Source organism: Bufo gargarizans, chromosome 2 (genome assembly GCF_014858855.1).
Source record: "Bufo gargarizans isolate SCDJY-AF-19 chromosome 2, ASM1485885v1, whole genome shotgun sequence".
NCBI lineage: Eukaryota > Metazoa > Chordata > Amphibia > Anura > Bufonidae > Bufo > Bufo gargarizans.
The window spans coordinates 165,966,145-165,992,598 of record NC_058081.1 but is presented as its reverse complement, the minus strand read 5'-3'; the positions used below and the strand labels follow the sequence as shown (position 1 = coordinate 165,992,598).

Below are 26,454 nucleotides of genomic sequence, written 5' to 3'. Positions count from 1 at the left end.
TGAAAATTAATTTTTAGAATGACGAAAAAGGCAGAGAATCAAATTCAAACATAACATGTCAGTGGTGGGAAAGCGACCTAAACATGTAATGTTGGGAATTCATTTTACCTACAATTCCAACTATATATGTTTTAATTCTATCTACCTGAACGAAGAGCATCCAGCACCTCTATCGTTTGTGAAACACACCTGTACAAAATAAAAATTTTTGGAAAGAGGTCTTTCCTGGTACTCACTGGTTGTATTCAGGATCTGTGCTGTGTGGAACCCCAATGCAGCAATCATATCATGCTTTGGGCCTATTTGGTACCTTTTAGTGCCTTCAATGCTATATAGGGGCACACAGAGGTTTTTCCTCTCATGGCTTGCTCCACATTGCTTGCACATACTATATTAAGGTACATCCGTCATGTCTGCTACAGGGGCAGCAAAGTGGATAAGATAAAGGGCTCATTCAGACTTCCGTATGTTTTTTTTTTTTGTGGAATAGGTGCAGACTCCTTCATTTCAATGAGGCCACAAAAGATTCGGACACCACACCGTGTGCTGTCCGCATCCGTTATTCCGTTCCGCGGCCCTGCAAAAAATATAGAGCATGTCCTATTCTTGTCCGCAATTACAATTTTCTATGAAAGTGACGGCGATGTGCTGTCCGCAAATTGCTGAATTTGCCCTGAATGAGCCCTTAAAGAGACTCTGCCACCACCTAATGCAGTGCAATCTGAAGGCAGCATGTAATAGAGCAGGAGTTTCACTGTACTTTCTATAAAACTGTACATCAATCTGCTGTACTTCTTCTAACGATATATCAGGGGTCAGCAACCTCTGGCCCACCAGCTGTTGTGAAACTACAAATCTCAGCATGCTCTATTCACTTCTATGGGAGTTCTGAGAACAGGGAAGCAAGTGTGCATGCTGGGAGTCACAGTTTCACCACACCTGGAATCCTGAAGGTTGTTGATCCATGCTATATATCAATCTTCTCAGCTTCTCCTGCTCTATAATAGTTGTGGGAAGTTCTTCATCAAGAAGTGCATTTATTTGTAAGTAGTGGGTCTAATGACCAGGAGCGGCGATTGCACCGCTCCCCTTCATTGTATTCCTCAGATTCCACAATCATAACTGATCACGGCATCTGATGATATTAAGGTCTATAGTAAAAGGAAAAAATAATAATAATAAAATCATACTTACCTCATCCATTTGATCACGAAGATCCCACCGCCGCTTTCTTGTTTGAAGATCCAGTGTGAAATCTCTGGCGTAGTAATGTCATACATTACCACGCACAAGATTTTATGCGGGATCTTCAATCAAGATGACGGTGGAGGGCTCTTCGCACTCATATGGATGAGAGGAGTATGATTTTTGTTTTTGTTTTACAGACATTTTAGGAAAAATTGATTAGTTACCGCGAAGCAAAGGAAATTCGGCTTCGCGGCAAATAGAATTTTCGCTGAAATTCGGATCGAACTCCACTTTGGACATTTTTATTCACTCAATACTACTCTATAACATGCTGCCTGCAGACTGGACTGCATTTCATCATGACAGGTTCTCGTTAAGCTAACCTCACCCACCAGAATCCACACGGAAATAGACAGGTGGTGCAGCTTTAAATTCATCAAGTCAATATGCTACGAGTTAACTAAAAAGCTGCATGTAACTGATTTTGCAGATTCATAGTATATTTTTCCACAGCTTATGTAGACAGACCCTATAAACATTGCAATACGTTGCCTCACAGAAGCATCATATGGGGGTAAATGTGTGCTGCAAATATAGGATCCATGCTCACGGCTTTGTGATATACAGACGTGGACAAAATTGTTGGTACCCTTTGGTCAATGAAAGAAAAAGTCACAATGGTCACAGAAATAACTTTAATCTGACAAAAGTAATAATAAATTAAAATTCTATAAATGTTAACCAATGAAAGTCAGACATTGTTTTTCAACCATGCTTCAACAGAATTATGTAAAAAAATAAACTCATGAAACAGGCATGGACAAAAATGATGGTACCCCTAACTTAATATTTTGTTGCGCAACCTTTTGAGGCAATCACTGCAATCAAACGCTTCCTGTAACTGTCAATGAGACATCTGCACCTCTCAGCAGGTATTTTGGCCCACTCCTCATGAGCAAACTGCTCCAGTTGTGTCCGGTTTGAAGGGTGCCTTTTCCAGACTGCATGTTTCAGCTCCTTCCAAAGATGCTCAATAGGATTGAGGTCAGGGCTCATAGAAGGCCACTTTAGAATAGTCCAATTTTTTCCTCTTAGCCATTCTTGGGTGTTTTTAGCGGTGTGTTTTGGGTCATTGTCCTGTTGCAAGACCCATGACCTGCGACTGAGACCAAGCTTTCTGACACTGGCTAGTACATTTCTCTCTAGAATTCCTTGATAGTCTTGAGATTTCATTGTACCCTGCACAGATTCAAGACACCCTGTGCCAGACGCAGCAAAGCAGCCCCAGAACATAACAGAGCCTCCTCCATGTTTCACAGTAGGGACAGTGTTCTTTTCTTGATATGCTTCATTTTTTCGTCTGTGAACATACAGCTGATGTGCCTTGGCAAAAACTTCGATTTTTGTCTCATCTGTCCACAGGACATTCTCCCAGAAGCTTTGTGGCTTGTCAACATGTAGTTTGGCATATTCCAGTCTTGCTTTTTTATGATTCGTTTTCAACAATGGTGTCCTCCTTGGTCGTCTCCCATGTAGTCCACTTTGGCTCAAACAACGACGGATGGTGCGATCTGACACTGATGTTCCTTGAGCATGAAGTTCACCTTGAATCTCTTTAGAAGTCTTTCTAGGCTCTTTTGTTACCATTCGGATTATCCGTCTCTTAGATTTGTCATCAATTTTCCTCCTGCGGCCACGTCCAGGGAGGTTGGCTACAGTCCCATGGATCTTAAACTTATGAATAATATGTGCAACTGTACTCACAGGAACATCTAGTTGCTTGGAGATGGTCTTATAGCCTTTACCTTTAACATGCTTGTCTATAATTTTCTTTCTGATCTCTTGAGACAGCTCTTTCCTTTGCTTCCTCTGGTCCATGTCGAGTGTGGTACACACCATATCACCAAACAACACAGTGATTACCTGGAGCCATATATATAGGCCCAATGGCTGATTACAAGGTTGTAGACACCTGTGATGCTAATTAGTGGACACACCTTGAATTAACATGTCCCTTTGGTCACATTATGTTCTGTGTTTTCTAGGGGTACCATCATTTTTGTCCATGCCTGTTTCATGAGTTTATTTTTTTACATAATTCTGTTGAAGCATGGTTGAAAAACAATGTCTGACTTTCATTGGTTAACATTTATAGAATTTTAATTTATTATTACTTTTGTCAGATTAAAGTTATTTCTGTGACCATTGTGACTTTTTCTTTCATTGACCAAAGGGTACCAACAATTTTGTCCACGTCTGTATATGAGTCCTTAGATTGAACAGCCACTGAGCTATAAATAATGGGATATCAGAGGCCCAGATATAAATCGCATGCTACAGGTGAGTGTTTCATAAGCGTTAGAAAACTGGACACTAGATACAAAAGTTTGTGCCAGATGGCGTACAACCTTAATACAGAGACAGCCACATATATACAAGTCTTCGCATGTGATGACATACCAAATAAAGAGCTGTTAGTATTTTCTATATTCTGTTTACTGCTTGCATATGAATTGCAAAAGCATATGTTATCGCACCTTGACAAATGTCAACTTGACAGAATCTCTTTTAAACAATTGATTTATCAGCTTTAATCTATTACCATGCAATGTTACCAAATTCCCAATTTAGGCTAAGACCACATCACTGTTTAGCTTTTTGTTCGTATGAAAAATAATGCATCAGTTAAGAGCATCAGTTATGATCATTTACCATCAGTTTGCACTAAAAATAACTCCTCCGTCTTTTTTTGAGCATCAGTTATGATCAGTTTCCGCCAGAGGTCAGTTATTTTTGAGAGTAGAAAAAGTCCTGCATGCAAGACTTTTCTCCGGTTTATAACAACCGGAAGGGACAGGAACTGATGTAAACTGATCATTACTGATGCTCAAAATAATGGATCAGTTTATTTTTATGCCAGCGAACTGGTTATGTGAACTCAGCCTTAGCAATTTTGCAGAACGGGTGCGGACCCATTCATTTCAATGAGGCCACAAAATATGCAGACAGCACACCATGTGCTGTCCGCATCCGTAGTTTTGTTCGGCGGCCCCACAAAAAAGATAGAGCATGTCCTATTCTTGTCCACAATTGCAGACAAGAATAAGCATTTTGTATGACAGTGGCGGCTATGTGCAGTCCAAAAATTGCAGAACGTACATGGGCCGGTATCCGTGTTTTGCAGATCCGCAAAACACTACGGGTGTGTGTATGCGCCCTTAAGATGATAAAAACCTTCCAGGCAGCAGATAAATCCCAAGTATTCACGTAATTCAATCTGGTAGAGATAACTTGCGACATTCCATATAGATTGTCAAATGTATTTAAAGAGTTAACCATCAAAACTCCTTGGTGTAGAGAGTCTTATAGTATGAAACCAACATTCTATGTAACTCTTCTACTCTCGACCATGTCTTCTTGTTAAAGGCCCTTGTATTGAAAGATTATCAGCCAGATCTCTACATTGGCTATTGGCATTCATCGATAGTAACCTAATGTAACTTAAAGGAATTACAAAACTTGCCGGAAAAAAATGGGAAAAAGAACTACAGTCTTTTTCGGAAGAGAAATGGAAAGACGCTCTTAGAAGCTATGCTATGGTGTCGTATAGGGGTTCACATAAGATATCACAGTTTTTTATAGTGCATAGATTACATCGATCCCCTTGGATGTTAAAGAGAATGGGTGTGAGAGCTACAGACAAGAGCCCAAAATGTAGGGGAGAGAAAGCTGATTTAATACACTGTTTTTTGGAGCTGCCCTAGACTGTTTAGATATTGTACAGAAATAGCAGAGACAGTATTAGTACTTTTGAAGGTTCAAATATCTGAAGATCCAGTAGTCTGTATATTAGGGGCAATTGAACATCTGAAGTTAAAGAGAGAGATACGATTGCTTTTGAGTAAAGTACTTTTTCAAGCTAGACTCCTTATACTCAGGAAATGGATAAAGGAAGATCCTCCGACAGTGGGGCAGTGGCGAGAAGCCGTAGTCAATTTGATTAAAATGGAACGGGTGACGGAGTGCTATATCAAAAAATCTGAGAAACTTGATGAAATATGGAAAAAAATGTTATATTAGGGTTGGAATTGTGTTTTTTTTTTCCTCTCGTCCCTCTCCCTAAGGGTGGTGGGTGGGTATTTGGGATAAAACAGAAAGGGAAAGAAAAAAAGGTAAAAAAAGGTCACTATAATAATATTTACCAATTTGTAACATGGAATTTTATACTGTTGAATTGAAGTGTTTTGGGTATAAATGTATATGTTTTTATAAAAATTGAAATAAAGACAAATGTAATAAAAAAAAACTTAAAGGAAATCTGTCACCTCCAAAACTAGCTTCAAAGTAAGCATATCACCATGTAAGGTAGGTGCCCAGAAATATAACTATACATTTGTTGTGAATATTCAGTAGTCTAATCCTGAGAAATGCCTATTTTTGTGCAAATAAGATTTTTGCACTGTGGGCTGGGCTGCTCTGGTCAGTGCACTGGGCTTCCCCTGCGTCATTGATACCAGCTCTGAAATTTCTGGGACTGTCAATCAAACAAGAGGAGGAGGAGGCACTGGTTGACATTACTGGTGGAACAACGGTGCACCAAATGGAGATGCCTCACCCACAGTGCTCTTATTTGCATGAAAAGAAAGGTATGGTTATGTTTCAGGGAACCCACCCTACATTGCAGCATGCTTGCTTTATAACCAGGTTTGGAAGAGAAAGCCCTTTCATTTTCCTAATCTTTGCAGGTACTGTACTTCATCCCTTTAATTACCTACCCAGGAACCATCCCCAGTTGTATGTGTTTTTCTTATACACAGGCTCCCACAAACGTACAAAATAATTGATATTGTTTCTGACCAGTGAGTTATATAAGAGTAAACCATGTTCTTATGTGCATCTAGGCCTTTTTTGATGTATAGCATTATTTAATTAGCATTGGCACAGCTTCCTGGCATGGGTTTGTAAATTAACATTTATTCTCTTCCATGAATACCCCCAAGACTACTTCTATATCAATTTGCCCACTGTTTTACAATGTAATGTGTAGTAGCATTTTGAGTACGAGTTGTATGGAGAAGAAATGGGGCACCCAAAGGCCTACTATATACTGGCAATTTCATATAGAAGCATACAGGGGTTTTTCTATGAAATTCTGTATGAAAAATATGCTGCATGCCATAATATAGAGAAATTCTATGCTAAAAGCATTGCTTATCAGAAAGTAGATTCTTGCAATAAAGCCCAGTACGGAGGTATACATGCCTCCCACTAATCGTAACCTATTTGTGCTATTCAATAACTAAGAAAAAAATAATCATGCAAATGTTGAACATAGAAAACAAAGTAAGGGAAAAATATACAACAAATAAAAAAGATGCAAAGAAAATGATATAGTGGGGGGAAAAGCATGGGCATGTGTATATGGACAGCCATGATAATAATTGTTAGTAAGAGGCATCCTTTACAATAATATCTCTGCTGAGAGTAGACAAGATCGATCAAAGTGTGTGTGTGTGGGGGGGGGGGGGGGGTATGTATTTTACAACACTGTACCATTGTAAAAATAACAAAAACTATATCCATGGGGGAATTGAAAAATGAAACAAATGTCTTGAGGAAATAAAATAATGTTTATTGGCTCATATTATCAGCTAGTAGAAATCTAATTGTAAAACATATTGAGCCTCTCATTGTGCACTGCTCCAGATCTCGGGCCAGCACTTTTCTTATGAACAGTTATGAATCTAGTTATAGGTAAAGGGGGGGAGGTTTTACCAATGTCCTCTATGTTTGGAGGTGGGGTAAGGCAGGAGGAGAATACTGGAATCACCAGATCCGGCATATGCCAAACACCACCAGCACCTGCTGGATCCAATTTACAATAATGGAGTCTGTCGGGATTCAACATCAGTTCGGGCATTTTTTCCAGACGAAGTTGTCATGGTGGGGAGTGGGGGAAATCCCCCCCCCCCCCCGTGCGGTGTCAAAGGGTAAAAGGGGATCAGCCTGGCCAAAAGGAGTAATAAGGTAGCAGGTCACCTATTACAGCGTCCCTAATCCTCTCCCTGACTCCTCACCGTATAAGCGGACCCCGATAGTAGGACGGCTCATACTCTGGATTCCTAGAGACCCTGCGTTGCCCTGGTAATCCCTCACCAAGGAACTGGGAAGAGACTACCTGTTCAGCCCAGTCATGGAGGAACAGGAGTCTCTATCTGAGGCCAGGCTGCAAGGAGAGGGGAACACATACAGCATATGGAGTTGGCAGGTAAGCGAAACCCATAACACACTTACCTGCCACAGCCACACTGGCTGGAACCAATGCACAAGTGCTGCTGTCCACACTAACATTAAGGACACAGCACAAACCACAAGCACACAGGAACCCAGGACAACCATAGCTGCAATAAACGTGAGACAGGGGAATGTCTAGCAAACATGCTGGACACCAAACATCACCAGTCATGTAACACAACACAAGACATACAACACCCTGAACATAACCCACGCAAACCAAAAGATAAGAAGGAAAAGAGACACCATAATGACCACAAGGGTGGCCCTCACTGGACAGATGGTAAAAGCCAGGAACCACCAGCATACACCAAGGCTGGAGGAACACTGAGCTTCAGGCATCCAGCAGAGGCTAAATAGCCCAAGCAGCCCCACGCACACAAACCCAGTGTTCTCAAAATACTAGGAAGGGAGTTAACCCTTCCAACACCAGACAGAGGAAGGAAGCCACTTAAAGGAGAAGTGCACACACAAGCATACCAAACCACACGTTACCACCGGCAACAGCATATGTTGCAACCATGTCACGGCAATCACCCAGAAGGCCGAGACACTGTCACTGCATGCTCTCACAGCAACACGTTGCCGCAGGCAACCGCAAGTGTGGCAACAGTGTCACGGTGCAAACCAAAGGCCGTGACAGAGGTATTGCTGCATACAGCATTCTTTTACCCTTTATTTTTGCTGGAATCTCTTGTTGGGACCTGTGCACCAGGTGTGCACGTAGCCATGGGGTACTATGGGTGGCTCATAAGATTGGAGCAGCAGTGCAGTTCATGAGTGGGCTGGTAGGACTGCAGACACAGTTCATGGAGGAACATGAAGACTGCAGCAGTTCATGATGGTGGGTGAGGGGATGTGGGTGGTAAGTTTGTAGCTGTCCATGATGATGTGGAGAAAGTTTCCCAGTAAGAATTCAGACTTGCAGTGCATAAATGGCTTGGTGGTGGTAGATAAGATTGAATGGTAATTTTTTTATTTTCTTTGTAGGTGAAAAAAGGATGGGACAGGTATGGCCAGGGTAGTAGGAGGGGACAGGGCAAGGGGGCCCAATTTAGATTCTTGCTATGGAGCCTAATGATTTCTAAGTTTGCCCCTATATGGTAGATGACTAAACAGGTAGAGCTACATACTTATGCTTTTATATACATTTATTGCAACTGCCTTAGTAGCTGTATGTAGTACACTGAAGACAGGGATCATAATGATTCCCTAAGTTCACCAGTAAAAAAGAAAAAAAAATGCTGCATCTCAGTAATATTCAGAAGGTGGTATGACGCAGGGAGGGGTTGTGTCTGGCAAGGCAGGTATTTTTCTCCCAGCATGTGCGGCTGGGCTGGTTTCCAGCCAGGTGATGTCAAGTTTAAGTTTTGGCAGCACCTGGCTGTTTTTGGGATCTGAGGATTTTTGCCATGCTGGAGAGCTGAGAGCCACATGCTGGGGAAACAGGCCCCCAAAAGCCTACTGTGGACCACTGGAGGCAGAACTGCCAGCAAGGTGACTTGTGTTATATGAACTTTCCATTGTGTGTGAATAAACACCAAGACTGCAAAGTTACGTGCTGTTTTGTGCAATTGCCTCAAATGTGAATAAACACTGACGTTTTGAGTTAAGAACTTGTATTTTGCCTCTGTACTGCGCCCGCTTACCCTATCTACCAGAGCGAAACCCCACAGTGGTTACATATTACATTTGAATCAAGCTTTGACAGAAGCCAAACTATAATTATGTATGCTTATTTCCTACCGGTCCATGAACTTGTTTCTCCCAATCCAATTTTACGGTAACCAACAGAAAAAAGATTGGCATTTTCCATTGGGGGCCACGTTAGAGTATGTTCATAATGCTTTTTATCTGGGTGAATCAGCCTACCATTGTTTAACTGTAGTTTATATAATGCAGATTTTCTAAATGGGTTTTTCTCTGTAGGTAAAAAAAGGGATTCACCTCTGCATGGAAACTGCCCAGGGTGTCGACACAGATTAGCCCTATTGGATAAGGCTAAATCTGTTGTTGGATCTGTGGCATGGAAACTTCAAAACCGTGGCAGAAATATGAGGGTCAGACTATAATTACTACCGCAAATTCAATGGCAAATACAAACTACATTTTTTCAACATATACTGTATTTATATCATGTGATTATATCCTTTATGGATCATTGCTTCTAGAGGAAAATATTCTGCACTGTATGTAGGTATCACACAGCAGCATATATCATGTGTATGATTCCACAGGCTCAATGCAAAGAGCTGTATCGTGTGCATGGGGTCCAACTATGTGAAGGGAAGTCGTGCACACAAATTACTAAATATCGTGCATCAGAGCTGCTAAATGGCAATAAATATGAAAATCATTGAGATTTAGTGGTCACTTTCAGAGCTATGAAGATACATTTGGTAGATCCTCCATGAAAAGATATAGTTCTAAAAAGTAGCAAAGAAATCTAAGGCTAATGCAGGATACAACAAGCCAAAATACTGTTACCAGTCAGTTGCAATGAAATGTATTCCTTAAAGGTTATCCAATACCAATACCATGCCGTGCCCCTCACAGAGAATATACTTACCCCACTCCCTGCGCCGCTCCTGGTTCCTGCACCGCCGCTGCTGTTCCCCGCACCACCGCTGCTGCTTCTCTCCGTGTGCCGATGAAAAACATCCGGTGTCGGGGGGAGCAGCCAATACAGTGGCTTAGTATGGGGGGGAGCACAGGGGTGTTGCTCCAGGTGCCAAACAACAAGTAGGCGCCCAGCATCAGTGGGTTCAGTGTGGCCTAGGCTGAAACTATTAAACAGTGACTGTTTCCAGCAAAATAACGACGGACCTGGGAGCCATAGGCACCAGCCTTTGGTCTAAGAGAGACAGGTGCACATGCACTGACAAGTCTCCAGGGCGCGCACACACTAATGAGTCACCAAGATGCCTGAGCCCTGTCATCTCATGGGCCGTAGGCCTAAACCAGCCTGTGGATAGGATGCTGTGGATAGAATACGCATAAAAGCAGCATAGGCAAAGGGTGATTTGAGGGGGGATTTTAGTCAATAGGAATTTAGTCAATAGGTCTGGCCCACCTGGGGCCTAAATGTGAATCACAATTATTATATTATATAGTATTATTATTGGTAAAGGTTAGGAGGCGCAATACTTGGCTTGCCCTGGGTGTTAGCAAGCCACGCGCCCAACTACATTAATATAACATCTTTGTTCATTTTGTTTTTATTTTGCAAGAACATTCGATTTTTTTACATCTTAAGCTACCTCTCAGCCAATTCAAACATATCATTAATAAAACATAATGTTTACAAAAAGAACAATGCCATTACACAACGACACAGAACCGACATCTGTTATATTTGGAATATTTCATCAACGAAGTATTATTCCATCTGACTACATCGACTGGTTCCAAGCAATGCTGTACAAAGAATAGATGCATAAATCCCCTCGCTTAGTAATAAAATGCAATGTCTCAGATTTTCACCTACAAAAAGACTCATATCCCTTCTTCCTACATGTCATAATTTCTATCAAACTAATAGAAACCTCATTAAATAGGCTTTTTTACCCCTTCTTTCATTTCTTATAGCGCAAATAAACACTACAGATGCTCTCTTCATCATGCCAGACCTCCTACAGAATGTATTCAAGAGGATTTGGCTTAAAAAAAGAATAATGTTCTTTCTTTGTGATGATTTCTTAGAACACTATAGGATATTTTAGTAGCATTAGCTGTTATTTGTACTTATTTCAAACTAGAGACTCACTTTATTCCAAAAATAAAAAATAATTGGCAAATATTGGCAAGTCGAGGCCTGGTTCACATAAAGTGATTGTGGTGTGGGTGAGAACTGAATAAATAATTAAACGTATCGCTAAACTGCCAATGAGACAAATATGATAATATACATTTACTGGGCCAAAGTAAGGGGAACCCTGGCAGGTCACCTTACGTTTAATCTAAAGGCTCTTTCCAGGATTTGTTGATCAACAGGGTTTGATTGACACAGGTTTTTTAAGCTTCACTGCCAGAACCAGACACCAGAATATACCGGTCCAAGTCCCCATACTGTGTAGCGGCTGTGCCTGGCTACTGCTCCCATTCATGTGAAATCAAGTCTAGATCTATCAAATGACGGATGCTAACAGCATTATTTCTAACAGAAAATCCAAAGGAATTTGTGATGGAGGCACTGAGTGATGTATCTCCTTGGCATGGGGATAATGTGCAAGTGGTTTACCCCGACTATTCTTTATGCCCTTACCTTCAGCTTATTTGTGCTCCAAACTCTACAAAATTGAACCAACTCACTACTGTACCACTGGATTCTCTGGTAGACCTAGGCTCTTACTTAAAAAGGGATGAAAGCTGGACTGTCCAAAAGATCCCTTTAGACATCTTAGCAACATTTCATCTGAAATGCAGATACACTCGAGGATTGCTAAGCAGTTAATATGTAATGTTGCAAAGGAGAAGAAAATCTCAGTTTTGTGATAAAGATGAGACAGTAGATCAAGTTCCTTTTAAGGGTGTGACTTTACACTCCAACTACATTCATTTTTAGTGCTGAATTCCTTTTTTGTCTCTTAATAATGGCCTCCAAAGTCTATTAAAAGACAACGCCATTTGTAGTTGCCTTAGGTGCCATTAGTCGCCACTTCTTATGGGTTGATTCATGACCTTATCCATGATACTGTTTTCCCACCCACCACATTTACTTTAACTTTTACCAGAAATTGGCGGAAGTTATAGCTAAAGTCTACACCAGCCCGTTGCTCGCATAGACCTAAGTTTATGGAGCATGGCAGGGCAGAGATGAGCTTGATTTGTTAAGAGGTTTCTCACGCCAGTGCAGGGAGATCAAGACTGTATGGATGCACCAGTCTTGATATATCTCCTCTAATATCTCTGGGCAGCAGATCGCTCTTTACACAGCAGGATCTCCTGCCCAGAATAGATGATTGAGGTGTCTGTATGAACAATGACCTGCGGCACCTTTACACAGACATATTATTGGGAATGAGCATTTGAATGAATGTTCGTTCTCAATAATCTTCCCGACAATTGGGCAGTGTAAATGCCTTTCTGTTATCTAGTCACAGACTCCATCCTACTATCAACTTTTGGTGTGTTACTTTGATAATCACACCTTTATCAGTATAGTAAACAGAAAGAAAGGAATTCTTCACTGAAGCAGTTAGACCTATAGGTAGAGATTAGGGATGAGCGAATCGACTTTGGATGCTTCATCCGAAGTCTATTGGCATAAAACTTTGTTGCAATACTGTAATACTTAGAATGTATTGGCTCCAATGAGCCTAAGTGAATTTGTGAAATAATTATTACTGTAAAAAACTTTGATACCGAACTCACTCCCGTTCCGTACAGTATTACACCAAAGTTTTATGCGAATCGACTTTGGATGAAGCATCACCTTTTCAGTTAGACATTAAAAAGTAATCACCACTGAGCACTCTAATTTTTTTCCCCATCAAATTGGCTAAAAATTCTCTCTCTTTCTCCCAAATTAAATCACAAAAATTTCTGAATTTTAGATTTATTTTGCTTATCTCTATGCATAAGATAAACAATATTTGAGCCCAAGGAGCTACAAATGCAAACTACTCCTTTCATAAAGCCTAAATGAGTAGGGCAATTAGCAGGAAGAAGTATTCTTATTAACACTTGGTCCTGATATTTAGGGATGAGCAAATTTTTAAAAAATTCCATTCAGCCGATTTGCCACATTTAAAAAAAAAAAATTGGTTCGATCCAAATCTACTTGCGGCGAATTGCATAAAAAAACGGCTATTTCTTGGCTGCAGAGAGCCTTGTGCCTTGCAGTAACACGCATAGGGAGTCTGCTCTGGTAGTGAAACAATACTGTGAGTCAGTATAACATGCAGATGACAGACATCACTCTTAGAATCACTGCACACTTCACTTATTTGGGCAGTCATGGGGCCAAAACTAACCAAACCACTCAAGTATGAACTCAGCCTTACAGGTCGATGTTAGCGTCAAGAAGACGCACACTCCTTTTACACCGTCGCCAGCTGATTCCATATAGATGTCTACAGAACCTGTTCTGATGTCACAGATTATTTTGCCCTTCCACTGATCCGTCAGAACAATAACCCCCAAAAAACGGAACCTGTCTGTGGAGCATCCGCCTTCACTCAGTCAGCATTTGGTCAGTAATCCATCAGTATTGCTAAAGCAAAAAAAAAAAACGAGTGGATCAAAAACAGAAGACACGGTGGAGGATGAGGAGGCAGAGGTGGACATTGTTGCAGGACCAACGGCGTGAGAACGTGGAGGCGGAAGCGGCGTCACCTGGCCAAGTTGCTGGTGTGGCTGGGCAGGAACCACATTTACCCAGTGGGCCATAAAGGACATGTATTGTCCTTGAACATAGTTAAAGATACCGACCAATTTTCCCCAAAAAGGCTGTATCACAAACAAATTTCACCACTGAATAGTTAATCGACACAATTGTTCAGTCCATACACAGGAAAGTCTACAATCACCCATCAATTTTCCCAAAAAAGACTGTTTCACAAAATAATTTCACCAACGAATGGCTAATCGACACAATTCGGTCCATACAGAAGAAAGTCTACAACAGACTCGGCAACCTTTTTCAGATGGTGTGCCAATTAAAAAAATAAAATAAAAGTTGAAGCGCTCAGTGTGCCGAGCAATACAGGAAAGTCATATAATACAAACTGAACTGTATGTGACATAAACCAAATTATCAGTTTAACTTACCATTCAGTGTGATCCCTGATTTTCTTAGATTTGGTTCATATGAGGAGACTTTGAGCTAGACACAGGTCCCTCTGCAGTAAGCCTGCTTCATGAGGGGCAGAGGACGCCATTCATATGTGAGATTCACATATATACGGTCAACCCAAAGACTGGCATGCAAATGCAATCTTCCAACATTCAAGTTTCTCTAGAAGTGATCTCTAACACATGAAAAGGGACTGTGGGGGAGATTTATCAAAACTGGTGTAAAGTAGAACTGGCTTAGTTGCCCATAGCAACCAATCAGATTCCACCTTTAAGTTTTCACAGCTCCTTTGTAAATTGAAAGGTGGAATATGATTGGTTGCTATGGGCAACTAAGCCAGTTCTACTTTACACCAGTTTTGATAAATCTCCCCATGTGTTTTCTTTGGATGTTTCAAGTGATTTACATAGCTTTTCACTGCTCCTTTGAATCCACCTAAGGGACAATATATGGGGCACCCCTCCACCAACCATGCACTTACCGACAGTGGTGGGGAGTACAGCCCTCACTCAGTTGTTTTAAATGAGGGCTCACCACTGTCAGTAAGTGCATGGTTGGTGGAGGGGCCTCCCATATACTGGCGTCCAATACACTGACCCCCCCTCCCTTCCCCCCCAGTAATAATCAGAGCTTAGCCCCATGCAGGCTTACTATCCTCCCACTCAGTTGTCAGAATCTTGCATCCCATTATCCCCACATTCCCCCCAGCAATCAGAAACAGGTTCACCATCTCCCCCATCTATCACATGCAGGCTAAACATCCACACTCACCCCCAAAACAGTCAAAAGCGTGCTCCCCATCTTCCCACATTTCTAAACAGCAGGCATACCATTCCCTCCCACCCAAGTTGTCACAAGTTTGCTCCCCATTGTCCCACCATCCTCCCCTTACCCCCCAAATTAGTCACCATGCTCCTTTACCTTATCCCCAAGCTCACCAGCTTCCTTTAATCTGCCTGCTCCAAGGTAACAGATAACAGCAGCAGCGACCAAAAGTGTGAGGGGTAGGCCTAGGAGATGTGCCCTGCATGGCGCGTCTCACATTTCTTCATTTATTAAAGGCACAGCGCGGTGTATGGCAGCGATACACAGCCAGCCAGCCTGTGAGGTAGCAGAGTCTATTCTGCTGGGTGGCGTGGTGGTGTAGCCACCACAAATTACAGTGGTGTGCCAGTAAAAAGCAGCCTGCATGCTATCTTTGGCATTGTATGACGATGTAAATTCACAGCAGAACGGCTAATAACACGTACCTATTTTTCCCATTGATACACCCCAACAATAGCTGTATAACAATGTCTGTTCACTGCAGACCAGCTAATAAGACATATTATTTTTCCTATTAATACATCCCCAAAAAATGTATATAATAATCACAATTCACTGCAGAAAGGCTAATAGGACGTACGTATATATCCTTTTAATACACCCTGTAAATGACTGTGGTACAATGGTACTTCACCACTGAACGGCAAATATATTTTTTTGCCACTAATACACACCAAAAAGGGCTGTAATTTTCTCACTTCAACACACAACGGCTAATAAGCCCTTTTTATTTTTCCCCACTAATACACACCAAAAGGGGATTTATAACATATAACTGCGGTCGTGAATGGCAAATAATACTTTTTTGCCACTAATACATGCCAAAAAGGGCAGAAATTTTCCCACTTCATCACACAATGGCTAATAAGCCCTTTTTTTTCTTCCCCACTAATACAGGCCAAAAAGGGCTTTAGAACATACAGTATAACTGCACCGCTGAACGACAAATAGGCCCTTCTTTTTTTTTTACACTTATACAGGCCATAAAAGGCATTAGAACATATAACCGCACCTCTGAACGGCAAATAATATATTTTTTGGAAGCCACTAATACACAACAAAAAGGGCTTTGGAACATATAACTGCACTACTGATTGGGAAATAGGCCCTTATTGTTTTCCACTAATACACTCCACAAAAGGCTTTAGAACATATAACTGCACCGCTGAACGGCAAATATATTTTTCTTTTGACACTAATACTCGACAAAATGGGCTGTAATTTTCTCACTTCACCACACAACGGCTAATAAGCCCTTTTTTCCCACTAATACAAGCCAAAAAATGCTTTAGAACATACACTCACCTAAAGAATTATTAGGAACACCATAGTAATATGGTGTTGGACCCCCTTTTGCCTTCAGAACTGCCTTAATTCTACGTGGCATTGATTCAACAAGGTGCTGATAGCATTCTTTAGAAATGTTGGCCCATATTGATAGGATAGCATCTTGCAGTTGATGGAGATTTGAGGGATGCACATCCAGGGCAATAAGTTCCCGTTCCACCACATCCCACAGATGCTCTATTGGGATGAGATCTGGTGACTGTGGGGGCCATTTTAGTACAGTGAACTCATTGTCATGTTCAAGAAACCAATTTGAAATGATTCGAGCTTTGTGACATGGTGCATTATCCTGCTGGAAGTAACCATCAGAGGATGGGTACATGGTGGCCATGAAGGGATGGACATGGTCAGAAACAATGCTCAGGTAGCCCGTGGCATTTAAATGATGGCCAATTGGCACTAAGAGGCCTAAAGTGTGCCCAGAAAACATCCCCCACACCAGTACACCACCACCACCAGCCTGCACAGTGGTAACAAGGCATGATGGATACATGTTCTCATTCTGTTTACGCCAAATTCGGACTCTACCATTTGAATGTCTCAACAGAACTCGAGACCTATCAGACCAGGCAACATTTTTCCAGTGTTCAACAGTCCAATTTTGGTGAGCTCGGGCAAATACACTGGAAAATGGCAGAATCCAAGATGGCTGAGGCTATTTATAGGGCTGTGACATCACAGGTCTGGCTGGCTGCTGATTGGCTGCATGCATGGCATTATGGGTGATCCCGCGTTCCCAGAGTTCCTTGCTCCATGTCCTCACACATGCAGCAGCCATTTTAGGAAAAAATGCAATTCGTAACCAGTCCACAAAGCGTGAGGAAATTCGGATTCGGTGCGAATCAAATTTTTCCTGAAATTCGGATCGAATTCTACTTAGTCAACTTCGATTCGCTCATCTCTACTGATAATTGGCCTTAGTAAAGGTACCACTGATAACTCAATGAATGAGTAAATATGGGTGAAAGTAACCTTTATGCAGACACTTAAAAAATTGTTCCTGGGCAGAATAATCATTTTGTGTAAACAGGGATCTGCAAACCGAAACATTGATTCTCTATAGGATGGAATGATCACAACAGCTATACAGCAGAGGTGATTGCTGCATATGAATGCAACTTTCACCACCCCTAATGAATAGGTGATTACCGAGAATGAATAGTTAGTTTCCGATAAATGCCTGTTGTGTGAGCTTGTATAGAGGGATCTTAACACATATTATGGAAGGAGTAGGCATGGAGACGCAGTCTGAAAGAGAACATCTATAAAAATAAGATAAAACATTAAAGACTTGGTGAGCAGCTGTAACTAATATGCAATATTTAATAAAAAAATACAAGAGTTTAATAAATCACACTCAGTAATCAGTTTACACCTCTATAATGAATAAATAGTTATATGATTATGTGCACTACTGTGTTTGCCAGTGTAGGGAGAGGTTGCTGTGTGGAGCAGGGACAGGCTGTTAGGGACACCAAACTTTAGCTTATAGGGCCACAAAAGTCATTTTAAGGACTGGTATAGGTGTGCTATTGATAGGTGTGATACACAGAGGGGTGTAATATACCTATAATTTACTTTTATAATGAGTCAAAAACACATAGATCTAAATAGTTATCACCTGGAAGTCAGGGGCCTAGGGGCTAGGGGCTTAATAGTGCCATTTTTATATAGAGTAAGGTTCCGGGCGGGGTCCCTCTTATCAGGGCGGGTGGTCTGTGGTTAGGCTATCAGGGCTAAAATAGCACCCCCCTGTAGGGCAATATCAGGGACAGTTCTTTGCCCACCCTGTCCTTCAATACCACATCATCATCTAGCCCAGGGATAGATGTTTTTTGCTTTCCCTCTGGGATTCATGGATGTGCACAGGAACCCCCCGGATTGTGGTAGGACATATGGTTTCTGATTTAGTGCCGCCGAGCACTTGTTATTGCCTACCACAGCTATGCTTTTTGCTTAACTTTAATAATTTTATTTATTTTCATTCTGAGGGATATCTTTTCCATTCACACTTCCGCAAAATGGGTCCGCATCCGTTCTGCAATTTTGCAGAACGGGTGCAGCCCCATTCATTTTAATGGGGGAGGAATGTGCTGTCCGCAACCGCATTTGCGGATCCGCGTCCACATTCGCAGATCCACACTTCCGCATCCGTGCTTCCGTTTCCACAAAAAAATAGAACATGTCCTATTCTTGTCTGCAATTGCAGACAAGATTAGGCATTTTCTATTATAGTGTTGGCGATGTGCGGTCCACAAATTGCTTAAAACACTTACGGACGGGTGAATGGACCCTCATAGTAAAATTATTAAAGGTTACATTTTATCTTTATGTATATTCTAATGGATTGCCTTCCTTGTACAATGTCCTTAATATACTTTCTATGTTAGACAGTATATTATAGTGCATTTGTATTGTGCGGCAGTTGTGTGCGGTTCTGCTGCGATACTGCAGGTATATAGAGGGACAAGCGTTATTAGAACAAATAATTTCTACTGGTGTGATATATTAGTCATCCCCCCAAAAAAATAGATTGAAGCGGGGTGTTACATACCAATATACTTTCTTTATAGTGCATTTGGGTACTGTATAGTGCATTTGTATTGCCGATATTTCGTATTGAATAAAATAATGAATGGAGATTGCAAATTCGAATAATACATCTGGTATGTCACTGTCCATGTTGTGGGACTATTTGTGCACTTCTAGTAATTATTTCTTGGCTGCAAATGTGAGCTGAAGGTTTTTCAGGTTCGTCTGCCATTAAAATTAATGGGACCCGCCGCGAACTTGCGGTTCGCGAACATTTGATCGAGTTCGCTAACTGTCCCGGCAGATGTTCATCCATCACTACTGGAAATACCATTTGAGAATTATACTAGTTGTCCTTGGTATTTTTATCTCCCAATGGTGATGTTAGCCCAGGGCTGCAAAACCAAGCTCTGTGTATGCTGCGGGCTTTTTACAGGATGTATGCTTACTATAATGACATTGAATATGTATTATTCATTAATTACATGATAGTCACCAATACAGTGTTAGAAAGAAAATAATAAATCTGTTATTAAAAATTAAGTACAGATTCCACATATTATCTGGCCAAAATTCTATCACAAAAAAAGACCACCACCCTAATTGAATAGACTGTAAGTAGAAAAAGGATTATACTGATATGCAGTATTTTAGATTTGCTGTCGTAAGGGGATGAGGTATGTATGAGCCATTTACTTTGTAGGTATAACACAAGGTTTCTGATGAAAACCCAATGATTTATTCATCTAAATAATAACAACTCTAATCTCAAGGGCAAAAGAATAATCGTGTTCACTAATGGTGGCTTTATAGCCGTTCATAAATCTCCGAAAGTGGATTAGGTTGAAACTCATTGAAACTCATCTCTAGCCTTTCATTTGCAGAATGCCGAACTGAACAAAATAATGCAATGGAAATACGTATGATATGACCAAGGAGATAGAAAGAAAATCAAGAAGAGCAAAATGTTGAATATATCTTTTTTACTGTTTTCTGCCATCTCTACAGAAGAACTTTACATATATAGAGGACTCACAGGGCCGTTGTGCAGAGCACTGAGTTATTTGTGGTTTTATGAGCCTTTCAAATGAAGAGAGAAATAAAAATGTTTGCAGAGTCATCAAACTGGGAACAACTTATTTTTGCTTTGTTTTTTTCCGAAACTAGAAAAAAAATGGATCGATTTGTCGAGGTAAGTAGAACCTGAAAGGAAGTAATTATCATTCTTCTCATACCATGTACCAACAGAGGACCCAAGATAGATTTTAGGAAGAAATTTATAGATGGAGATAAAACATCCATTCCTCTTCTGCCGTTGATCTGTCATTTCAATTATGGATTGCGATACAAAGAAAAAATCCGTACTAAATGTTTCTACACAAAAGAGAATTGAGACAAAACATTAAGCTATAACACTTTTATGTATTATCCAGCTGGAGCATCATAACCAAGCTGATGTCTGCAGCTGCAGACACTTGGGTCAGAAAAAAGCTGTAAACACCATTGGGGGTCACAAAAGTCAAATAAAATGGATTGGGACAAATTTATAATAGCGTTTCCAATAAAGTGAAAGACAAGAGAGAAAAATATTATGAATCCTAGGAGACCACAAAGTGTCATACACAAATTTTTATGTCAATTGGAGCACTTTTGAATCAGGTAGGATCGATTCAACAAAGTCAACCGATTTTGTCGTATCAAAACGGAATAGAATTTTGAGCAATCTTTTAATTTCTAGTTTCCAAGACTGTCTTTTTTTAAAGTTAAACTTTACACTGAAACCATGTTACACGTAACTACGGACAGGAGCATACAAAAAACATAAGGGAGGTGTAATGAGAGTAATACCCCCACTTTTACACCCTGTAAGTCTATGCTTAATAATCAACACTGTTGTGTAAGAAACATTACAAGAACTAGGACACCCAGACTGACAGGATTACACATTACAAGGACAACCATTCATGTGGCATCCTGGTAACATACTGTACTATATTACACTATATACTATCCAATGGTCTCAGCTTGTACATATTGTCTTAGGTAACTGTGTTAAAGGGGTTTCTAATGGTAATGGTAATTCGGTATGTATAGTCTTGTATAATGACGTCTGCAAGTTGTGACTGTCTATATGTATGCATGTATGTATGTACAGTATGTATGTATTGAGCTTGCCTGTGTGTGCTTACATGACTTGAATCTGTTTAAATGTGTGCATCCATATCGCTGACATATGTTCGTATGAGTGCGCACAAAAATACACCCATAGTCTGGATCCCTTTGCCATTTTTTTCTCTTATTCAAAACATATCTATTTTTTGACAAAGAGTATACAAATATGAAAAAGACATCTAGCTGTTTTACCCAATAAAAGACTGAATTCTGTGAACCTGACCTCATAGGGCTTATAGATCCTTATTTTGGTCATGGAGCTTCAAATCCCCCTGTGATGCGTAAAGCCACCACTAGAGAGCTAGAAGTTGACTAGAAGCTTTTTTTTTTAAAGCTCAATTGGAGCAGCACAAATGTGTATTCAGCGAGCCACCCACAAAGTGATTCAGGCAAAAGAATTGTATTATTTAAAGGGGTCCACAGGGTAGATGATAAACGTATGATCACTGGGGGGTTAGAATGCCTTGACCTGTGGGTCCTGAGTCCCTTGTTTGAATGAAGCAATGGTCACACATGCACATTACCACTCAAGCCCCTGTCTGTGGGACCAAGTTGTTCATTGGCCAACCCCTCTAATTCTAAAAAACATAACTTCATGCCAAAAATATATTAGGAAAGTAATTAGCAAATCATTTTGTGCACTTTAATTCTACACAATTGTGTAAGTATATGTGCTTCGTTAGTGTAATGGTGCATCTTACATAACTAACATATCATCATGTCCCTATAGATACATACAAATACTCTACGAATAGGGTGTCTTTTCATTCCCAGAGTGCTATGCTGACTCAACTGAGGAATTCCGGATCCCCGACAAATTTAAGAAATGATTAGGCTGTACGTGTTTGTTGAATGCAGATTTCGACATCAATGTCAGTGTGAGAAAGTAGGTCACATACTGTGCGTTCTTCCTTGAGAGCTTGTATTTGGAAAATGCTTAGAAATATAGTTTCTGTGCATGTGTATTGTCTTCAGAAAGGACTTGAGCCTTCCTAAGCAGGATGTTAATGCCTGTCATCACCCAACTTGCTGCAGGGCTGCTGCACTTAAAACTGTAATTAACATGGATTTTCTAAATAAATAAAGTCAGCACTATTTCTGCACATATCCTCAGGAGAGCACCCATGACCTAGATCTTTATCTGTTTATGACATGATACAATTAATTTGGAAATATTTCGCAATGGAATCGCAGGTAATTGTAAGATTCTCCGGCTATTGTAATACTGAACCTCTTGTAGACAGCAAGAAGTGAAAAGAATACAGAATCGCTTCCTGTTCAGTTTTTGCTTCCAAAAATCAATCGTCTTTCCTTCATATTTGTGCTTCAGGAGGATAGGTGTTGTGGTCACTGAAGCATTTTTAATGAGGAACAGCTTCTGAAAAGGGTAGGGTTCATCTTTTTATCATCCGACATGATAAAAATAGCTAAAACACATTAAAAAATAATTGAATAAGAAAGGAAGTATTTTTGTTCCTGTTAAGCAGTATGGGGCAAAACAAATGGAACCGAGGGAATAAAAGCAATTTGTCAAGAGATACGAGCTGAATGGCTTTAAATTACTTCTTAACCAGTAGTACTAAAGTGTGGGTGTCCGCTCTGATCTCAAAGGTACATTTTATATACTGTATTCTGGGAAAGCACTCAACTTCCTTGGCTACAAATCTACCTTATTTATTATTTCTCTACCAAAGCCGTGCTTCACAGTATTGTATAAATGATACTTACTATTGCTTTTTAATATACAGCATTTCCAGCCTATGAGGAATCCTGCCCTTCTTTCCTCTGGGAGATGAAGCTTAATTTCACACATAGTTAGCAAGCAGCTCTCATCAGTAGCAATACTTATATACTTACTATTAGTGATGAGCGGCAAGGGCAATATTCGAATTTGTGATATTTTGTGAATATTTTGTAGAATAATTGTGATATATTTGCGAATTGAAGATTATATTTTTGATTGCGAAAATTGGCAATGTAATATTCAAGTAATGTGTGCGAAATGTAAGCGTGGGTCACTATAGCTAAATTTTTCAAGCTGCTAGAAGTTTCCTGAGACTGAAGAAAATGGTTGGCACGGCAGAACATTACAACAGCTTTGAGAAAAAATAATCCAGCTCAGTTCAGGTGAAGTAATGGTAACTTTATTCCAGTGTCTAAAATCTCCGTACAGCAAGTATATCTACGCGTGTCATGAGGAAGGACCCATATATTTAAGAGGTCTGAAAAGCGTAGATATACTTGCTGTACGGAGATTTTAGACACTGGAATAAAGTTACCATTACTTCACCTGAACTGAGCTGGATTATTTTTTCTCAATTTGCTGGACTTTACCACATCCAGGTGCGGCATCCATGCACAGAGGGTGATTGAACTAGCACAGGTGAGAGCTGCCCTACAATTGAATCTATTACAATAGCTTTATATGCAGATAGAGTGCTCCAATATATTTGCGCTTGCGAATTTTCGGCAATAGTAAGGGGTAGGCAACTTTTCTATTAGTTGCTCGGGATGTTGCTAAGCTGTGACAAAGCCATCTCACTGGCAAACAAGCTAGAAGAAGGGAGGGATGATCACCTGATGTGTACTGTGTTAAAAAAAAATAAGAATATTCGATTTTACGAATATATAGCGCTATATTCTAAATATTCGAGAATTCTCGAAGTGCTGATATTCGCGATTAAAATTTGCTATTCAAATATTCACGCTCAACACTACAAACTATTAATATATTTTACTATTTAGAAATTAACTAAAATTAATTAAAATCCATAGTATTTACTCTCTCTCTGTCTACATATATAAATACTATATACTATATATCGTAAAATTACAAGTTACATAGTAACATACAAACATTACTAATCTGTTTATATACTTACTATTTCAATACATATTTGTAACTATTTACAATTCCTTAAACTCACAATTTTTTTACATTTTAACCCTTAGTGACCATCAATACATCTTTTTATAGGTGTCACTAAAGGGCCTTGGGTCAGGTCACTGAAGGCGGTGGCCTAGTCTAAGCGCGGCTTTCCTGTGTAGTGGAAAGCGGGGACTCAGCTCTCACATATAAGAGGCACTTCTGCTCTAAAGGTGCAGATCAGCAGAAGCTCCAATTTGGGCAGTTTAATTCTTTAGAGGCTGTGAACAATAACACCCATAGCATGTTACAAAGTAGATCATGGGGTGCTGATGTCTGTGCATTCAGGTCGGGGTCTAGCAAAGGCCCCAGGCCTGCCTCAAGCATGTCCCAGCAAGCCACATCTCTCTGGTGAAGCCTGCTGGTGGATTTCAGTATGGCACTGACAGTAAAATAAATCAATCAAATCAGTGAAATGTATTTTAGAAACAATCAAAAGATCGCCTATTATAGTCCCCTTGTGGGACTATTAAATGGTAAAAAATAAATAAAAAGTTTAATTAAATAAAAAATTCCAAGTAAAAAAAATACATATTTATCCCATACGGTGACCACCAAAACAAAACAAAAAGGATTCCAGACTTACTACTTTTTACTTATCCTAAGATGAAATAAAAACCAATAATAAAGTGTCATGTACCCCAAAAGGATACCAATAAAAATTTCAAGTCTACTCTCAAAAAATAAAGCCTTCACACAGCTCGGTAGAAATAAAAATAAAAAAGCTATGGGTATTGAGATGCAGCCATGCACATTTTCTATCTTTTTAAAAAGGGGAATTTATTGTCAAAAGTAGTAAAACATAAAAAAAAATATATGTATTTGATGTGTACTCACACTCCCTCGAGAATAAATCATGTTATGTATACCGAAAAATGAACACTGCAGAATTTATAACATAAAAACTCAGTATCGGTATTGCTGTTTTTTTGCCCCCATCTCCCTCCCACTAAGAGTTAATTTGTGTACCCCAAATTAGCACTATTAAAAACTTGAACTTATTTAAGAAAAAAGTTATAGCTAATGAAGGCAACAATGAAAAAAAATGAAAAAACAAAACAAAAAACTTGGTTGTTAAGGCTCAAAACAGACCAGTCACTAAGGGGTTATTATAGATAACCAATTTTACTAATTTGTTCGCAATGTTTCCTGTATGTCATTGATAATAATAGGAAAACTTTTTCAACACAGAAAAGAAGAGAAATGTAAAAAGAGGACATGTCATCAACCATTAACGTGTCACTTTCACTAGAACATGCAGGAATATGGAGACTGTATTGTGTATTTCTAGGGCACTGTGACACAAAAAAAAACGGTGGTCTACTTAGAAGACCACACATTTCTGTAACCCTATATCTCTATCTCTAAAATGTATAAGATACATTATAAAAATTATGCAAATTCACTCCTTACCATGGTGGATACTTTTCTCTATCAGGTACACATAGTAGGAGTAGACATATACAGTTAACTTTTTGAACTGTGTTGGAAACCATTCTTTGATGAAGGACTGAAATCGCTGTAAGGAGCTTGCACTAAGGATTAGTGATGAGCCGCAAGGGCAATATTCAAATTTGCGATATTTCACTAATATTTGGGCTAATATTCATCATAAATTTGCGAATTCGAGAATTTGCCATTATTTTCTTGATTGCAAAAATCGGCAATGTTATATGCGCTTATTGCGCGTGCAATACAGGCGTGGGTCACTTTTGCTACATTTTTCAAGCTGCTAGAAGTTTCCTGAGACTGGAGAAAATGGTTGGCACGGCAGAACATTACAATAGCTTTATATGCAGATAGAGTGCTCCAATATATTCACCATTGCGCAAATCAGCAATTAATGATGAGCATATTATGGCGCAATACGTGCAACTTCACATTTTATCAGGTCTGACTACATATTACTGATAGGTGCACTATGTCTGTAGCATGTATGTATGGACAGCAGAACCTATCAGCTACACTATATCAGGATCTAACCTACACTGACTATCTCCCACTAACTATCTGTATTATAAATAGCTTTTATATACATATATATATATATATATATATATATATATAAAAAAGCTAACGATCTATCTAATGTATTGACACAGCAAATCACAGAGCACAGCAATGACACTTCTGTCTCTCTCAGATCTGAAAAAAAATGCAGAAAATGGCTGCTGGGGAGGTATTTATATAGTAAGGGGCGGGCAGCTTTCCTATTGGTTGCTAGGGATGTTGCTAAGCTCAGAGAAAGACATTGCAGCCTTCTCATTGGCCCACAAGCAAGAAGCAGGAAGGGATCATGGGTTCAGATGAAAAAAAAAATCTAGCCCATGTGATTCCAATTCACCTAATTTGCAGACTATATATGACCAGTGCA

At 39.9% G+C, this 26,454-nt stretch overlaps 1 protein-coding gene across 3 annotated transcripts in view; it reads right to left on the bottom strand.

The window, feature by feature from the left end:
* UNC13C (unc-13 homolog C) overlaps positions 1-26,454 on the bottom strand; it is a 908,495-nt gene that overhangs the window by 794,552 nt on the left and 87,489 nt on the right. The window lies entirely within an intron of this gene.